Source organism: Microcaecilia unicolor, chromosome 14 (assembly GCF_901765095.1).
Source record: "Microcaecilia unicolor chromosome 14, aMicUni1.1, whole genome shotgun sequence".
Taxonomy (NCBI): Eukaryota; Metazoa; Chordata; class Amphibia; order Gymnophiona; family Siphonopidae; genus Microcaecilia; species Microcaecilia unicolor.
The window spans coordinates 19,704,311-19,717,006 of NC_044044.1; the positions used below are offsets into that span (position 1 = coordinate 19,704,311).

A 12,696-nucleotide genomic window follows, 5' to 3' on the forward strand; every position below is an offset into this window, starting at 1 on the left:
CCTGTGAGTGTTTGGTATAAAAGCCGGCGGCCATTTTGGACAATCTTTTAAGCTCTGGTTGCACCTCCTCAAGTATCAGGTTCACGAAACAAGTGGCTTTCGGGGTTTTGGATAGCTGGAATTTGTGTTTTGCAGCACTTGAAGAAAGTTCCTTTATGCACTGGAATAGTAGCAATTTGAGGATCTGGTATTGGGAAAGGATACCTCTTCAGTCAAGCTAAGTACTTGTGGGACTTTATTTTGATATAGTAACATAGTAGATGACGGCAGAAAAAGACCTGCATGGTCCATCCAGTCTGCCCAACAAGATAAACTCATATGTGCTACTTTTTGTGTATACCTGACCTGACCTTGATTTGTATCTGCCATTTTCAGGGCACAGACCGTATGTCTGCCCAACACTATCCCCACCTCCCAACCACCAGTCCTGCCTCCCACCACCGGCTCTGGCACAGACCGTATAAGTCTGCCCAGCATCATCCCCGCCTCCGGCTCTGCCACCCAATCTCGGCTAAGCTCCTGAGGATCCATTCCTTCTGAACAGGATTCCTTTATGTTTATCCCACGCATGTTTGAATTCCGTTACCGTTTTCATGTCCACCACCTCCCGCGGGAGGGCATTCCAAGCATCCACTACTCTCTCTGTGAAAAAATACTTCCTGACATGTTTCTTAAGTCTGCCCCCCTTCAATCTCATTTCATGTCCTCTCGTTCTACCGCCTTCGCATCTCCGGAAAAGGTTCAACTACCAGTAGTGTTTGTTGGAACTTTTGAGGATTTGATGTGGATATTTTTTGTTTTTGATGACTAACACAAACTCTGGGGGGGGGTTGACTATTTTTCTCTGGCTTTTTATTTAGCATCTTTTTTTCTATGTTTGGAGAGTTTTTTGTTGTTGTTGCTCTTTTTTTCTGGAGATAATTTAGTGGGGCCAATATCTGGGACTCCCTTCGGGATAGACTGACATGTTTCATCAGACCATTGCTCTTTGAGTTCTGAGGCCTCATTTGTTTAAATTGTAAGATTTTTCATAGGTCCCCACAGTCTGTGTTTGCCATCTTGTTAGCAAACTGTATATTTCATGCTCTTTTTGCAGTCTTTATTTGCAACCATACGCTTCAGCAAAATGCAGGGACTGAAAAGATCATCTGCAGAACAGCTTGAGTGGAGGCATAGCCTAATGGTCAGTACAAGTGGACTGAGAACTTGGGTGTTGGGTTTGATTCCCACTGCAGCACATTACATGCAGGTACTTTCTTTTGTACCCGGGGTATAGTCGTAAACCTTTTGTTTCATGCTGTAAAATACCTTAGTCTACTTCCTTCTGTGACAAGTCTCCTCTCTAGAAACTGTTTGTCCGGAAGTAGTTTCTGAAAGAACTGCCTCCTCATTCTCTATTGCTTAACAGACACCTTCTTATTTTAAATGCCTCACTGTTATGTTACCAAATCGTGAACTTATTTGCCTAACGTTAGGCTTCTCTCCTTTGTATACAGAAATGAACCCCCCAGTGTTAATGAAAGTACAAGAGGAGAGAGAGAAAATGGTACTATCTCAACATTTGGCAATAAAAGAATATGTATATATATATATAAAGTTCAATATTTTTTTATTACGGTTTTCCCTGATTGAACCAGTTTATTTATAAACTCCAACAATGAAGGCTGGTACATTGCTGTTCCTCCTCCCAGTCTCTCTGCTCCTCTAATTGTTGGCATGGCTGTTTGTGAGGAATGCAGAAGAGAAGTGCCAAGGTATGTCCTGACCCTGGCAGCCAGTGCAGAGGGAAGGAGTAATTTCTATACATGCATGTCAGACTGACCTGGGCCATAGCCCAAATAGGGAAGGGTTTCAGCTGAATGCTAAAAGGCACACGGCATTTATGTAACGCTTTTAAGACAGGGCCCGTGGGCTGGGACAGCCAAAATAAAGGAAACCACCGCACTTGAAGGTAAATATTGTGGTGCGCCCCTTGGCTCCTCCACCTAATCTCCCCCTGACACAAGTATGAAGAAGTCACTTTTCTCAGTGCTCAACATAAATTTTATTGCAGTGTCCCATAATAAAACAGAGTGTTCTCATGAAACAGTTAAGTTAGCTCTGCAGTGTCCTATCCTGAGGCTTCCAACAATTCGCCTCCGTAGGCCCCTTTCCCAGCTCTACCTTCCACCAACACAGTCCTGTAGCTTCTCACTGCCCCTGGCAGTGCATTAATGTTCCAACAAAAAGGCATTGCTTTCTGGAGCAGATTCACCCGGCAGTACTCAAGTCTTAAAAGGTCTCCCACATGGCTTCTTCTTAAGCATTTATACAGTCCAACAGCATCTAGCCCAAACATGCCTTAGCACTGTAAAGTTCCCACACTACCTTTCTGCTCTTTACAAAAAACAAAAATTAGCAACAGAAGACTATCCAGCTCTGGGCTCTTCTTATCTTTGCCACCAGAGCTGGGGCAGCCACCTCTCTTGCAGTGTTCCACGGACACAGCCACACACATCTACCACAGGAGAAAAAAAATAGTACACTGTGGCCAGCCCTACGCACTGCCACCCCAAAACAATCCAATGGAGTGGAGGAGTGGCCTAGTGGTTTGAGCACCGGTCTTGCAATCCAGAAGTGGCTAGTTCAAATCCCACTGCTGCTGCTTGTGGTTTTGGGCAGGTCACTTAACCCTCCATTGCCTCAGGTACAAACTTAGATTGTGAGCTCTCCTGGGACAGAGAAATATCCAGTGTACCTGAATGTAACTCCCTTTGAGCTACTACTGAAAAAGGTGTGAGCAAAATCTAAATAAATAAATGTTATTTAGGGACTTATTTCAGTGCCTTTCAAGGTTAGTATATAAAAAAAGGGAGTTTCCTCTTCACTCCGGCTCACTGCAAGGGGAAAGGGAACTAGTGGGCAGCCAATACAATATACCCCCCACCTCTTATCTGAATTTAATATCTGCTCAAATAGCCAAGTTTTTAAAGCTTTCTTAAATTTTTTTTTTTTTTTTAAAGATGATTCAGAGCAGATGGAAAGTGGAAGAGAATTCCAGTGAAAAGATGCCTGGAAATAGAAAGCGTGTTAGCGAGTAAATTCTAACTGGGCTTGCAAGAACTAAACAATGTTCATTTATAGAGCGAAGCAGGTGGGCAGGGGAATGTGGAATAGTGAAATTTGATAAGTACTCGGGGCAAACCAGTCCTGTGAGCTTTAAATGTACGTAACTTGAAAAGGAGATTTTTTTTCCACTGGATGCCAGTGAAGTTCTTGAAACGGGGAAGGGAGAGACGTGGTTAAATTTGAGGCAGTGCCACGGCACTCGGAGCCACCATTCAGCAGTACTACCCCGTTCACTGCTGTTAAATACTGGTGGCTGGGAGGCCGTGTGTAGTCTAAGCAGCTCTTGCCCGCTTAAAACATGCCTGAATATTGACCCTGCAATTATATAATGTACAGAAAAAGAAATACACAGGCTGATGATATTCAAATCAAGTTTGTATAATTTTTAAAATAACACAGCAGAGTTATACTAACAGTATCCAGCTGGCAATCTGTCTGAGTGGCCTGCTACTAGCCATAAACGGGAAGGCTGGCTTAAGAATTCTGGGGGTCTTTTAAGTAGACACGCTGGCGTTTTTAGCGCACGTTAAAAACAGGCATGTGCTAAATGCTAAAGATGCCCTTAGGAATACATTGGCGTCTTTAGCGTGTGCCTATTTTTAACGCGCGCTAAAACACCAGCGTGCCTATGTAAAAACCCCCTCTGTTTACCAGCAGTATTAGCCACTAAACAACTTCTACGGTTAGTTTAAGCCTGAATGGAAGGCCTAAACTGGCGCAAACGAATTAGTTAATGAGCTGTTAATTATTGACATAGGCACTAATTAGGATTTGCGCTACAACACTGAACATAAAAACGTGTCATACTGGGTTTGTCCAGTATCCTGCTTCTAACAGTGGCCAATCCAGGTCACAAGTACCTGACAGAATCCTAAATAGTAGCAACATTCCAGAACCCCAAAGAGTACCAAGATTCCGGAATCCCAAATATTAACAAGATTCCAGAACCCCAAAGAATATCAAGATTCCGGAACCCCAAAGAGTAGCAACATTCCATGCTACCAATGCCAGGGCAATGGTGTCTTCCATGTCCTCAACAACAGACTATGGACTTTTCCTCCAGGAACTTATCCAAACCTTTTTTTTTACACCCAGACACGCTAACCGCTGTTACCACATCCTCTGGCAGCGAGTTCCAAAGCTTAACTATTCCTTGAGTGAAAAAATATTTCTTCCTATTTGTTTTAAAAGTATTTCCATGTAATTTCAATGAGTGCTCCCTTGTCTTTGTACTTTTTGAAAGTATGGAAAAATTGATTCACTTTTGCCCATTCTACTCCACTCAGGATTTTGTAGGCCTCGATCATATCTCCCCTGAGCCTCGAACAATTATGATTTTATATTTAATCTTTTTATTAAGTGTGTGGATGAATAAGAAGTCATCCACAATCTCAGGATTCAGCCTAGCTCTCCTGTCTTCCACAGTCCTTCCTGCAATAGAAGGTGCCTCCTTAGAAGATGTGCTGGGAGCAGGATATACAGCATCCCGTGCAAATTTTGCTAGTTGTCGCTAGCATGTTTGCTTGTTTTTTCCAAAAAATCAAAATATCATTGAAGCCTGTTAATGAACTGGACTGTATGTTTGTGTGGTGCAGACAAAGCAGAAAATGACAAGGGACAAAGTCTGCCCCCATCCCCATGGGCCCAGGACCCATCCCCGCCCCATCTCCGTGGGATCTGTCCCCTTCCCTGCAAGCTCTGCCCCGGTCCCCATCCCGCGGTTACTGCGGGTTCCCCTGTCCCCGTGTCTTTCTCTACTTCTGACTGCAGATAATTTCATGGGCAGCCCAGGGAACTCAATCCCTGCTGAAGATCTTACAGGACTTGGCTAACATGGGGGAAGAGTTCCCTGTCCAAGACACCAAGATTCAAATGATTGGACCTTACATGCAAGATACAACAACCTGCATTAGTAATATGAATGGAATTCATCTTCATACCAGATCGACCTTTTAAAAACTTCCTCCACAATGACCAAGAGATCAAACTCCCATGCCAAATACGACCTTTCATATACATAGGCTTCCTTATGGGATGAGGCTCCTTTGATCAGATTATAAATAATAATAAAAAAAAAATTCTCTCACGCTCAAGAACGCAGGCTGAACTTTGTATTCCAGATTCGGTATCACACTCCAATGAAAGACCAAGGGCCTTGACTTATCAGTTAGTCCAATTTCACAGTACCAGTAATCTCCTTGTACTTGATAATGAAGTAAGGGGTAAGCACTGGTCACTATCAAAAATTACATAGATCTGTGGGTCCTCTGGGCTGTCCACACACGAGTCATAGAGGTCACTGGCAGCATCTTGTGAAACCAAGGCTGGCGGGCGTCGGAAGGCACGGTTGCCCAGGGTTGACTTCCCCACCCAGCACCTTCGAGAGGAAGACGTAGTGGTGAAGCCCAGTGGAGCAGGGAGCATAGCGATGGGAGTAAGCTAGCCTTTCTGGCAAGTAGCTACCCTGGCCGTACAGGGCGGCAATGCTTGCCTGACAAACGGGGATCAAAGTTGTGCTTGCAGATAGCATCAATGGCCTGGGGTGAGGTTCATGGAAAAGGTGCCGCTCGTTCTGGTTCTTTTCTTGATCCGTCATTCTCCGGGACATGTGCTCTCTCTTTCTGCAGGCAAAGAGACGGTAGAAAAGGTTAAAAGGGTGTTTCAAACGAAAGGCACAGAATCCGTCCGGTCTCTTGCGTTCATCCCCTATGCTTTCTCCTCCACCGTTTCCAGGCCCTGCCAGTTTTACAGGTTAGCACGTACAGATTGGGGGAGCGGGGGGGTATACAATTCCTTACCGTTTGTACTTGTCCCACATAAAGAGGTTCTGCACCCGGCTGATGCCGTCAATAATGTACTTGCTCTCAGGCATGGTTTTGTGGAAGAGACTGTAGATCAGACGGTACGCTCGCTCCTGTGGGCCCATGGATTCCTGGGAGAAGTCTAGGGCAGGGTCTATTGGCTTCCAGGTCTCCGGATACTGTGGGCCAAGGCCAGAGCGGCCAGTAGCTGGACTTGGGGAGAAAGTGCAGAACTGCGATCCAGACAGGGTCCTAAGCCAAGGCAGGAAAGAAGGAAAAAGGCATTAGAGCCCTGATCTATCTACTCCACCTCATCTACCAGCTACAAGACGCCTTGCAGCTAGTAATCACAACAAGCATGTAGCAGCCACTTGTAAGGTGCAAGGCCTACTTGGCATTAACCCGATGTCTGTATAGCCTGAAAAATGCCCAAAATGGGGAGACTACAAGCAAAACAAGGGTCCTTGCTAGGAGACATCAAGAGTGGAAGGAGTTGAATGCTGGGAAAGCTCATTTTCAATTAATTTTGATTCCAATAAGGATTGAACTTTACGAGGAAAATTGTTTTAGCTATTGCCAAATAAGCTATTATAATTAAGTTGGACTACTGCAAGAGGTATGAGGTGGAGATTTTGGGGCAAGGACTAGCCTCAACAGGTCCGGCTTCCCCCCCTTCCCCCGGCAAGTATTTTGATATAGAAATGAGAACAGGAGACTTAGGCTTGCACTAATCCATGGAAAACACATGAACTCTATGAGAGCTTTTGGATGCTGAGATTTCTGCCCCCCTTCATGTTTTAATATTTTTGCAAGCTTTTGTGTGATATTACAAATACTCCCTGCTTACAGTCCACTATAACGGATCATGTTGTGGTAGGTTTGTTCCATTATGTGTGCCCCATTGTTTTGTTTTTCCACCTCTGGCGAACACGCACCCTTGAGTTGGAAGGTCCTTATCACCACAGCACAACTGTCTTGTTTGCACTGTGTGAACATGTCTCAGCTGGCTGGTAAGCTGATCTGCTGCTAGGGGCAAGAGGGGGGGGGGGGGACACTTCTGAATGGACCAGAAAGATGCCTGTCTTGTTACCATGAGTTGGGGCAGCATCAGAACAGGGGACTGGAACGTGGGCCGGCAGCGAATAGCTCTCTTGGTACTGGTGCTCAGATTCTGCTGGTTACCACCGCTCTCAGGTCCAGCAGGTACTGGTACTGCAGCGTGCTACATCGCACCTGGTGGCTCCGCCTGCAGGGCCTCTGTGATACGCTCGGAGAAGGACCTACGGGAGGAAGAAAGGTGCATAGATCAGAGACGGAATCATATGGTCACATGAGTGTGTGTGGTCACTTCCTGTGAGCGATAGCCACCTGGTCTCTGCTCTGCCACTGCTGGTCTCATGTGTCTACTCCACAACTTCACTGTAGGTGCTCAATGTATGTGTTTCTGGGGGGGGGGGGGGGGGGGGAGGCAACATTTCCAAATGGGATAAATTGTATTGTTCAGTTGGTGGAGCTGACCTGGGACTGTTCCTGGAGTTTCGCTATTAGTGGATTTCAAGTTGGGGTGGAAGAATCAGAACAGGTAAGTGTTTTGTTTTGTTTTTTCCTGGTGCACGATTTAAGTGACTGCATGGGGTGGATTTTCACTGTTTATTCTCCTTTTGATCAATTTCTGTGCTTAAGGTTTTTTTTTTTTTTAGGCCGATGATAAGAATTATGGCAGCTAGCGTGGAACAAACTCCCTGAGCACATACCCCAAGCCCCCCTCCCTGCCCATCTTCAAATCACTGCTCAAAGCCCACCTCTTCAATGTCGCCTTTGGCACCTAACCACCACACCTATACTCAGAAATCTAGACTACACCAACTTGACATTTTGTCCTTTAGATTGTAAGCTCATCTGAGCAGGGACCGTCCTTCTTTGTTAAATTGTACAGCGCTGCGTAACCCTAGTAGCGCTCTAGAAATGTTACGTAGTAGTAGTAGCTGAACTAAGCTTTCCCCCCCCCCCTACATTTTCTATTAAAATATTATTTTACAGCGACACCCTCCTGAAAAGCAGATTTCTGTTTATTTTGCTCAAACCATGACGGTACTGAACCTCACTCCAAAGCATGGGCATGTGAAGCACGATCTCAGTCCCTCAAATTTACTGCTGCAGCTCACCCTTATATACCTGCAGTGTACCAAAGCGAGCTTCCTTTCGGAGTTCATTAATGCACTGCCACTTTGTATACATTGCATCTTATCTCCTCTTTGTCTGCAGGAGTCTACTTCATTGTCGTGAATTCTCTGGACTTTTTTTTTCATTAACTTCTGTGCTTTATCTCCTGCTGCAGCGGCTCCGTGAACAAGTTCGCCCTGGCCTTTACCTGCAGCAGGGATGTTTGTACTCCGATTCCTGCAGGTACCAGGCATCGGAACCGAGGCACAGGAAGATGAAGTGGCTCCTCCAGTGAAGGAGTCACCCAGGCACCTCGCTGAATGCTCCCCCCTCCTACAATGGTCATCCCATCAAGAATTCTTTCTACCGGGAGAAAAGGCTTCCATACCGAGGAATATTCCTGCCAGCCGCTCTCCAGGAGGTAGTAGTACTTGTATGTAGTATAGAAACAGACATTGGAGGAGACTGATGTGCTCAGCCGCCGCACATGTTTGAAGACTTCGCTGCCCCAGACTGACATGGACTGCAAGTCAATGACGAAACGCAGGCCCCTAAGAGACAGACAGGAGAGGGAAACTCATTATAACAAACTGCAACCTCAGGCAATCAAGACCTCAGCGATGATGCCCTGTGATGTTTCTAGCTCATATCCACTTTTATTTAATGATGATTCAAAATGTTTAACTACTCCTGCAGAGATGACATGGCAAACAAAGCTCAGCATGTGTCCAGTTTAATCAAACATAGGTCTGACATCAGTTGACCCTGCCTTGTTTGCTGATGGCTTTTATGCCACAGAGAACAGTTCACCCGGTTTTGGCTCCTAGGCAAAGTGAATATCACTAGAAACCGAGAGTAAACACTAAAACAGTGCCTTAGTTTTATAGGCCTAAGGAAATGCATAACTATACTAGAGTTTCAGGGACTCCATAGACAATACTTTCCAGATATCCAAGCAGTGCTTTCATTGTAGACCAGTGGCGTAGCTATGTGGGGCCACGGGGGCCTGGGCCCCCGTAGATTTGGCCAGGACCCCCCTGCCGACGATCCTCTCAACCTCCCCCCGTCGCCTGCCTTTGCTGGCGGGGGACCCCAACACCCCGCCAGCCGAGATCCTCTTCTTCCCGCAAAAGGCTTCCTTCTGTTCTGACGTCCCGCATGTTGTACGTGCAGGACATCAGACTCGCAGAACGAAGCCTTGCTGAATGAAGCCCTGCGTGGGAAGAAGAGGACCTTGGCTGGCGGGGGTTGGGGTCCCCCGCCAGCAAAGGTAGGCGACGGTGGGAGGGGGGGGGTCAAAGTTGGTGGCAGCAGTGGTGGCGCTGGGGCTAAAATGTGCCCCCTCACCTCGGGCCCTGGACCCCCCTCCTGCCGAAGTCTGGCTATGCCCCTGGTGCCAACAATCAATTATTGATGTTAATTAGAACTCATTGACATTTGTGATATCTGAACGCACACCTAACTACCCACTTGTCCTGGAATAGTGGGAATGAACGTAATGGAAGAATCAGATTAATCCAAAGGAGAGGCCTCGTACGTGTAAAGGTAGGGATAACCAAATATGAACTGCCTGATAACAAAACAAAGTCTTCCAAATGTTCTTAAACCTCGCTCCAGAAAGGATGGATAAAACAAGATTGGGATCTTTGGCTTTGGAAATTCGATTGTTAGCCGGAAATGAGAGCAGACCAATAAGATACTCTGGACTAGTTTTTTTAAAGGGTCCAAACGAGCAGCAGAGACAAAGACAACTTGACTAAGCTTTTGCCTCTGAATTTGCTGGAAAGGCCATATGTTTGTCCCCACTAGAGCTGTACTGAATATTTATTGGCCAAATACAAATGATGCATTCAGGATACCAGGGGCCGAGTCCCTATTAAACTTTTTTGCTTCAGAGTTACTTTTCGCCACCTTTGAGGAAAAGCCAGCACTTACCGGTGCTCAGCCTGGACTTGGGTCCTGGCTGGATCACTGTAAACTCTTTCCAGAATCTCCTGAACATCAGCCTCCACATTCTCCAGCAGTGGCTGCCTTGGTGCCACAGCTGCCAGTGATAGGGCAGGAAGTGTGATGCCCGTGGCCTGATGTCCCTGGGAAGCAGCGGCCACGCAGGAAGTCTGGGCAGATGTCGACACCTTCCGCAGGGTGAGTGTGATACTCCAGCTGGGCCACAAGTTCCAGTATGTGGCTGATAGTGGACTCTCATCTGTCTGTTCTGGTAGAGTGGCTTCTCCATCTGTCTGCGCCACCATTTCCACCTCCTGCAGGGCTCTGTCCACTGTCTCTACGGTGTCCCTCCTCTGCGTGGCCACCTTACAGGGCACCACTGTGGCCAGGTCCATGGACTGCTTCAGCAGCTCTTTGACATCGTGGGTTCCTCTTGCACCGAGGGGAATCGGGGGCCCAGTCCGTGGTCGGTGCCGGCAGCACCGTGTCTGGTGGCAGCGCCGGAGAGGAGCCACACTTCGTAGATGTTTGCAAACAGTGACTCTGGCAGTGGTTTGCGCATGAGATCGGTGCTGCGGTGCCATTGCTGCGGGCCATAGAAGGCAAGGTTCTTGACTCCAAAACGAGGCAAGGGCTCCTGAAAAGAGAAGTTGAGGTAAACAGTCAGATACGATCACATCAGCTTGGAAAGAAATTGAACCCTAGAGGGACCTGTGCAGTCCTGACGTTCCGGGAAAGCAATGTCAGTGAGGCTCATGATTCTGATTTAATCATTCTCCCCCCCCCCCCCCTACCCCACACATATTTTTCTTTTACTGCAAAGTGAAAATGGAAGTTTAGGTCAGGATGTGTTTCATTCCTCCTTGCCCGTTAGGGGCCCTGACTGAAAGCACTTCGTGAATTGCACTTAATAAGAACACTGGATGTTACAAAGACAGAATGCAGCCCAAACTTTGCATTCTCTTTTCCCTTTGCAGTAGCCAAATGTATCAATTCAGGGAAAATCAGAAGCTAATTCTCTAGCCCTGGGGCAGGAGGGCTGGGTTCAATTCATCTCTTGGAAAACAGTTTCAAGTGACAGAGTTGCTTTGGGATGTCATACAGCCTTCATTTCCACAACAACAGCACCCTGAAAAGCAACCTAACTCACAAAATGTGATATCTTCATTTACCAAAGGAACCTCATCTGAAACCAAATATTAACCTTTAACACAAATCTCTGTAAGCACAAGCGTGCAAATCCCCCCTTCCCATGACCTGTACAGATATTTATCTGCCGTTATCTACTATGTTACTATAAATGTGTTTAAAATCAAATTAATTAAATTAAAGCAACTGCACTGTAAAAGTTTAAATATTACCAATATTGTGCCATTGCTTTTTGCAAACTCATCACCTTTAGGCCTCAAGCTGAATTTCTTTTCTCAAACATATCCCACCACATCAGAATAAAATATATATTTGCACGTCTTAAAGTTTAGACCTTTCCCCCAACAAACCCTGTCACTGGAGAGCAATCAACACCCTGTTTAATGCAACGATTATAAAAATAGTTTGCCACATTCCCCTGCTCCCTTGACTGAATTAATTTGCCTTCCTTAACGAAACAGGCATGCAAGGCTCCCACAAACTAGCTGGGAGGACTTTTTCCACGTTCATGGCAAAGTCCTTTGCTAAAGTCCCAGGAGTGGAGAAAGAAAGACGTCTCTGTTCCCTCCACACAGCTTTTAAACAAAGTGCTGGGACCCTTCCTGCTCTCCCCTCTAAATAAGTTTAGCAAGAAGCCCCTTCCTATCCGGCCTCTTTTTAAAATCAGTCTTCTGGGCTTGATTTGAAACACTTACCCCAGTGCAGCCCTCGAACTCCTGCCGACTCGTGACAGCAAACAGCACCGACGTCAGCCACCAAGGCAATGAGAAGCTTCCTGTTTCTCCCTCTTTAGGAAATGTTCGCCTGAGAGTTAGCAGAATGGCTGATTATTTTCTCTGTTACTTGGCTGAAAATGATGTATCCAGGGTGTCTGTGCTAGGCCTGATCTCTTGCTTTAATTTCCTCTGTCTCCCCCCTCACCCCCCTAAGCTTCAGAGGGAGGGTATCAGACGCCCTTTTCAGTTTTTTTTCTGGGCCATGCCTTTCCTACTTTCTCTGAATCACCCTCCAACCCATCCTCGTCTCCAGCCTCTCTTTCCCTTTTCAGGGCCTCTGCTGATCCCCGCCCAAACCCTGATTCACACCAAAAGCCCTGCAATGCAGGTTTCGGTTTCCTTTCTGCACTGGTAGAAGCCCGGGCCGGGCTCTCTTTCTCCTCTGTTTGTGACTGATGCCTTTCTTCTCCTGTCCTCTGTCTTGAGTTCATGGCCATTGATTTTCTTGCCCGTGTGACTCATGTACACACAAATGCCTAAACCCTGCTGGCTGTGTTTGCCACCCTAAGCTCTAAAAGAGATGAGACATGTAAAAGATGAGGCACTGAAAAAAAAAAATCCCTTAAAAATATGATTCTTTACAGTGTTAAAATGTTTATTGCAGAGTTAAATGTGTATATTTTTGGTAGTTTCACTGTAGTTCTAGAAAATCCATAAAAATGGGATTCTTTTACAGTGTTAATGTTTGTTTATTTATTTGTTACATTTGTATCCCACATTTTCCCCACCTGTTTGTAGGCTTAATGTGGCTT

At 46.1% G+C, this 12,696-nt stretch overlaps 1 pseudogene; it reads right to left on the reverse strand.

The window, feature by feature from the left end:
* Nucleotides 1-4,810: 4,810 nt before the first annotated feature.
* On the reverse strand, nucleotides 4,811-12,216 carry LOC115457759 (annotated as a pseudogene).
* Nucleotides 12,217-12,696: the final 480 nt, after the last annotated feature.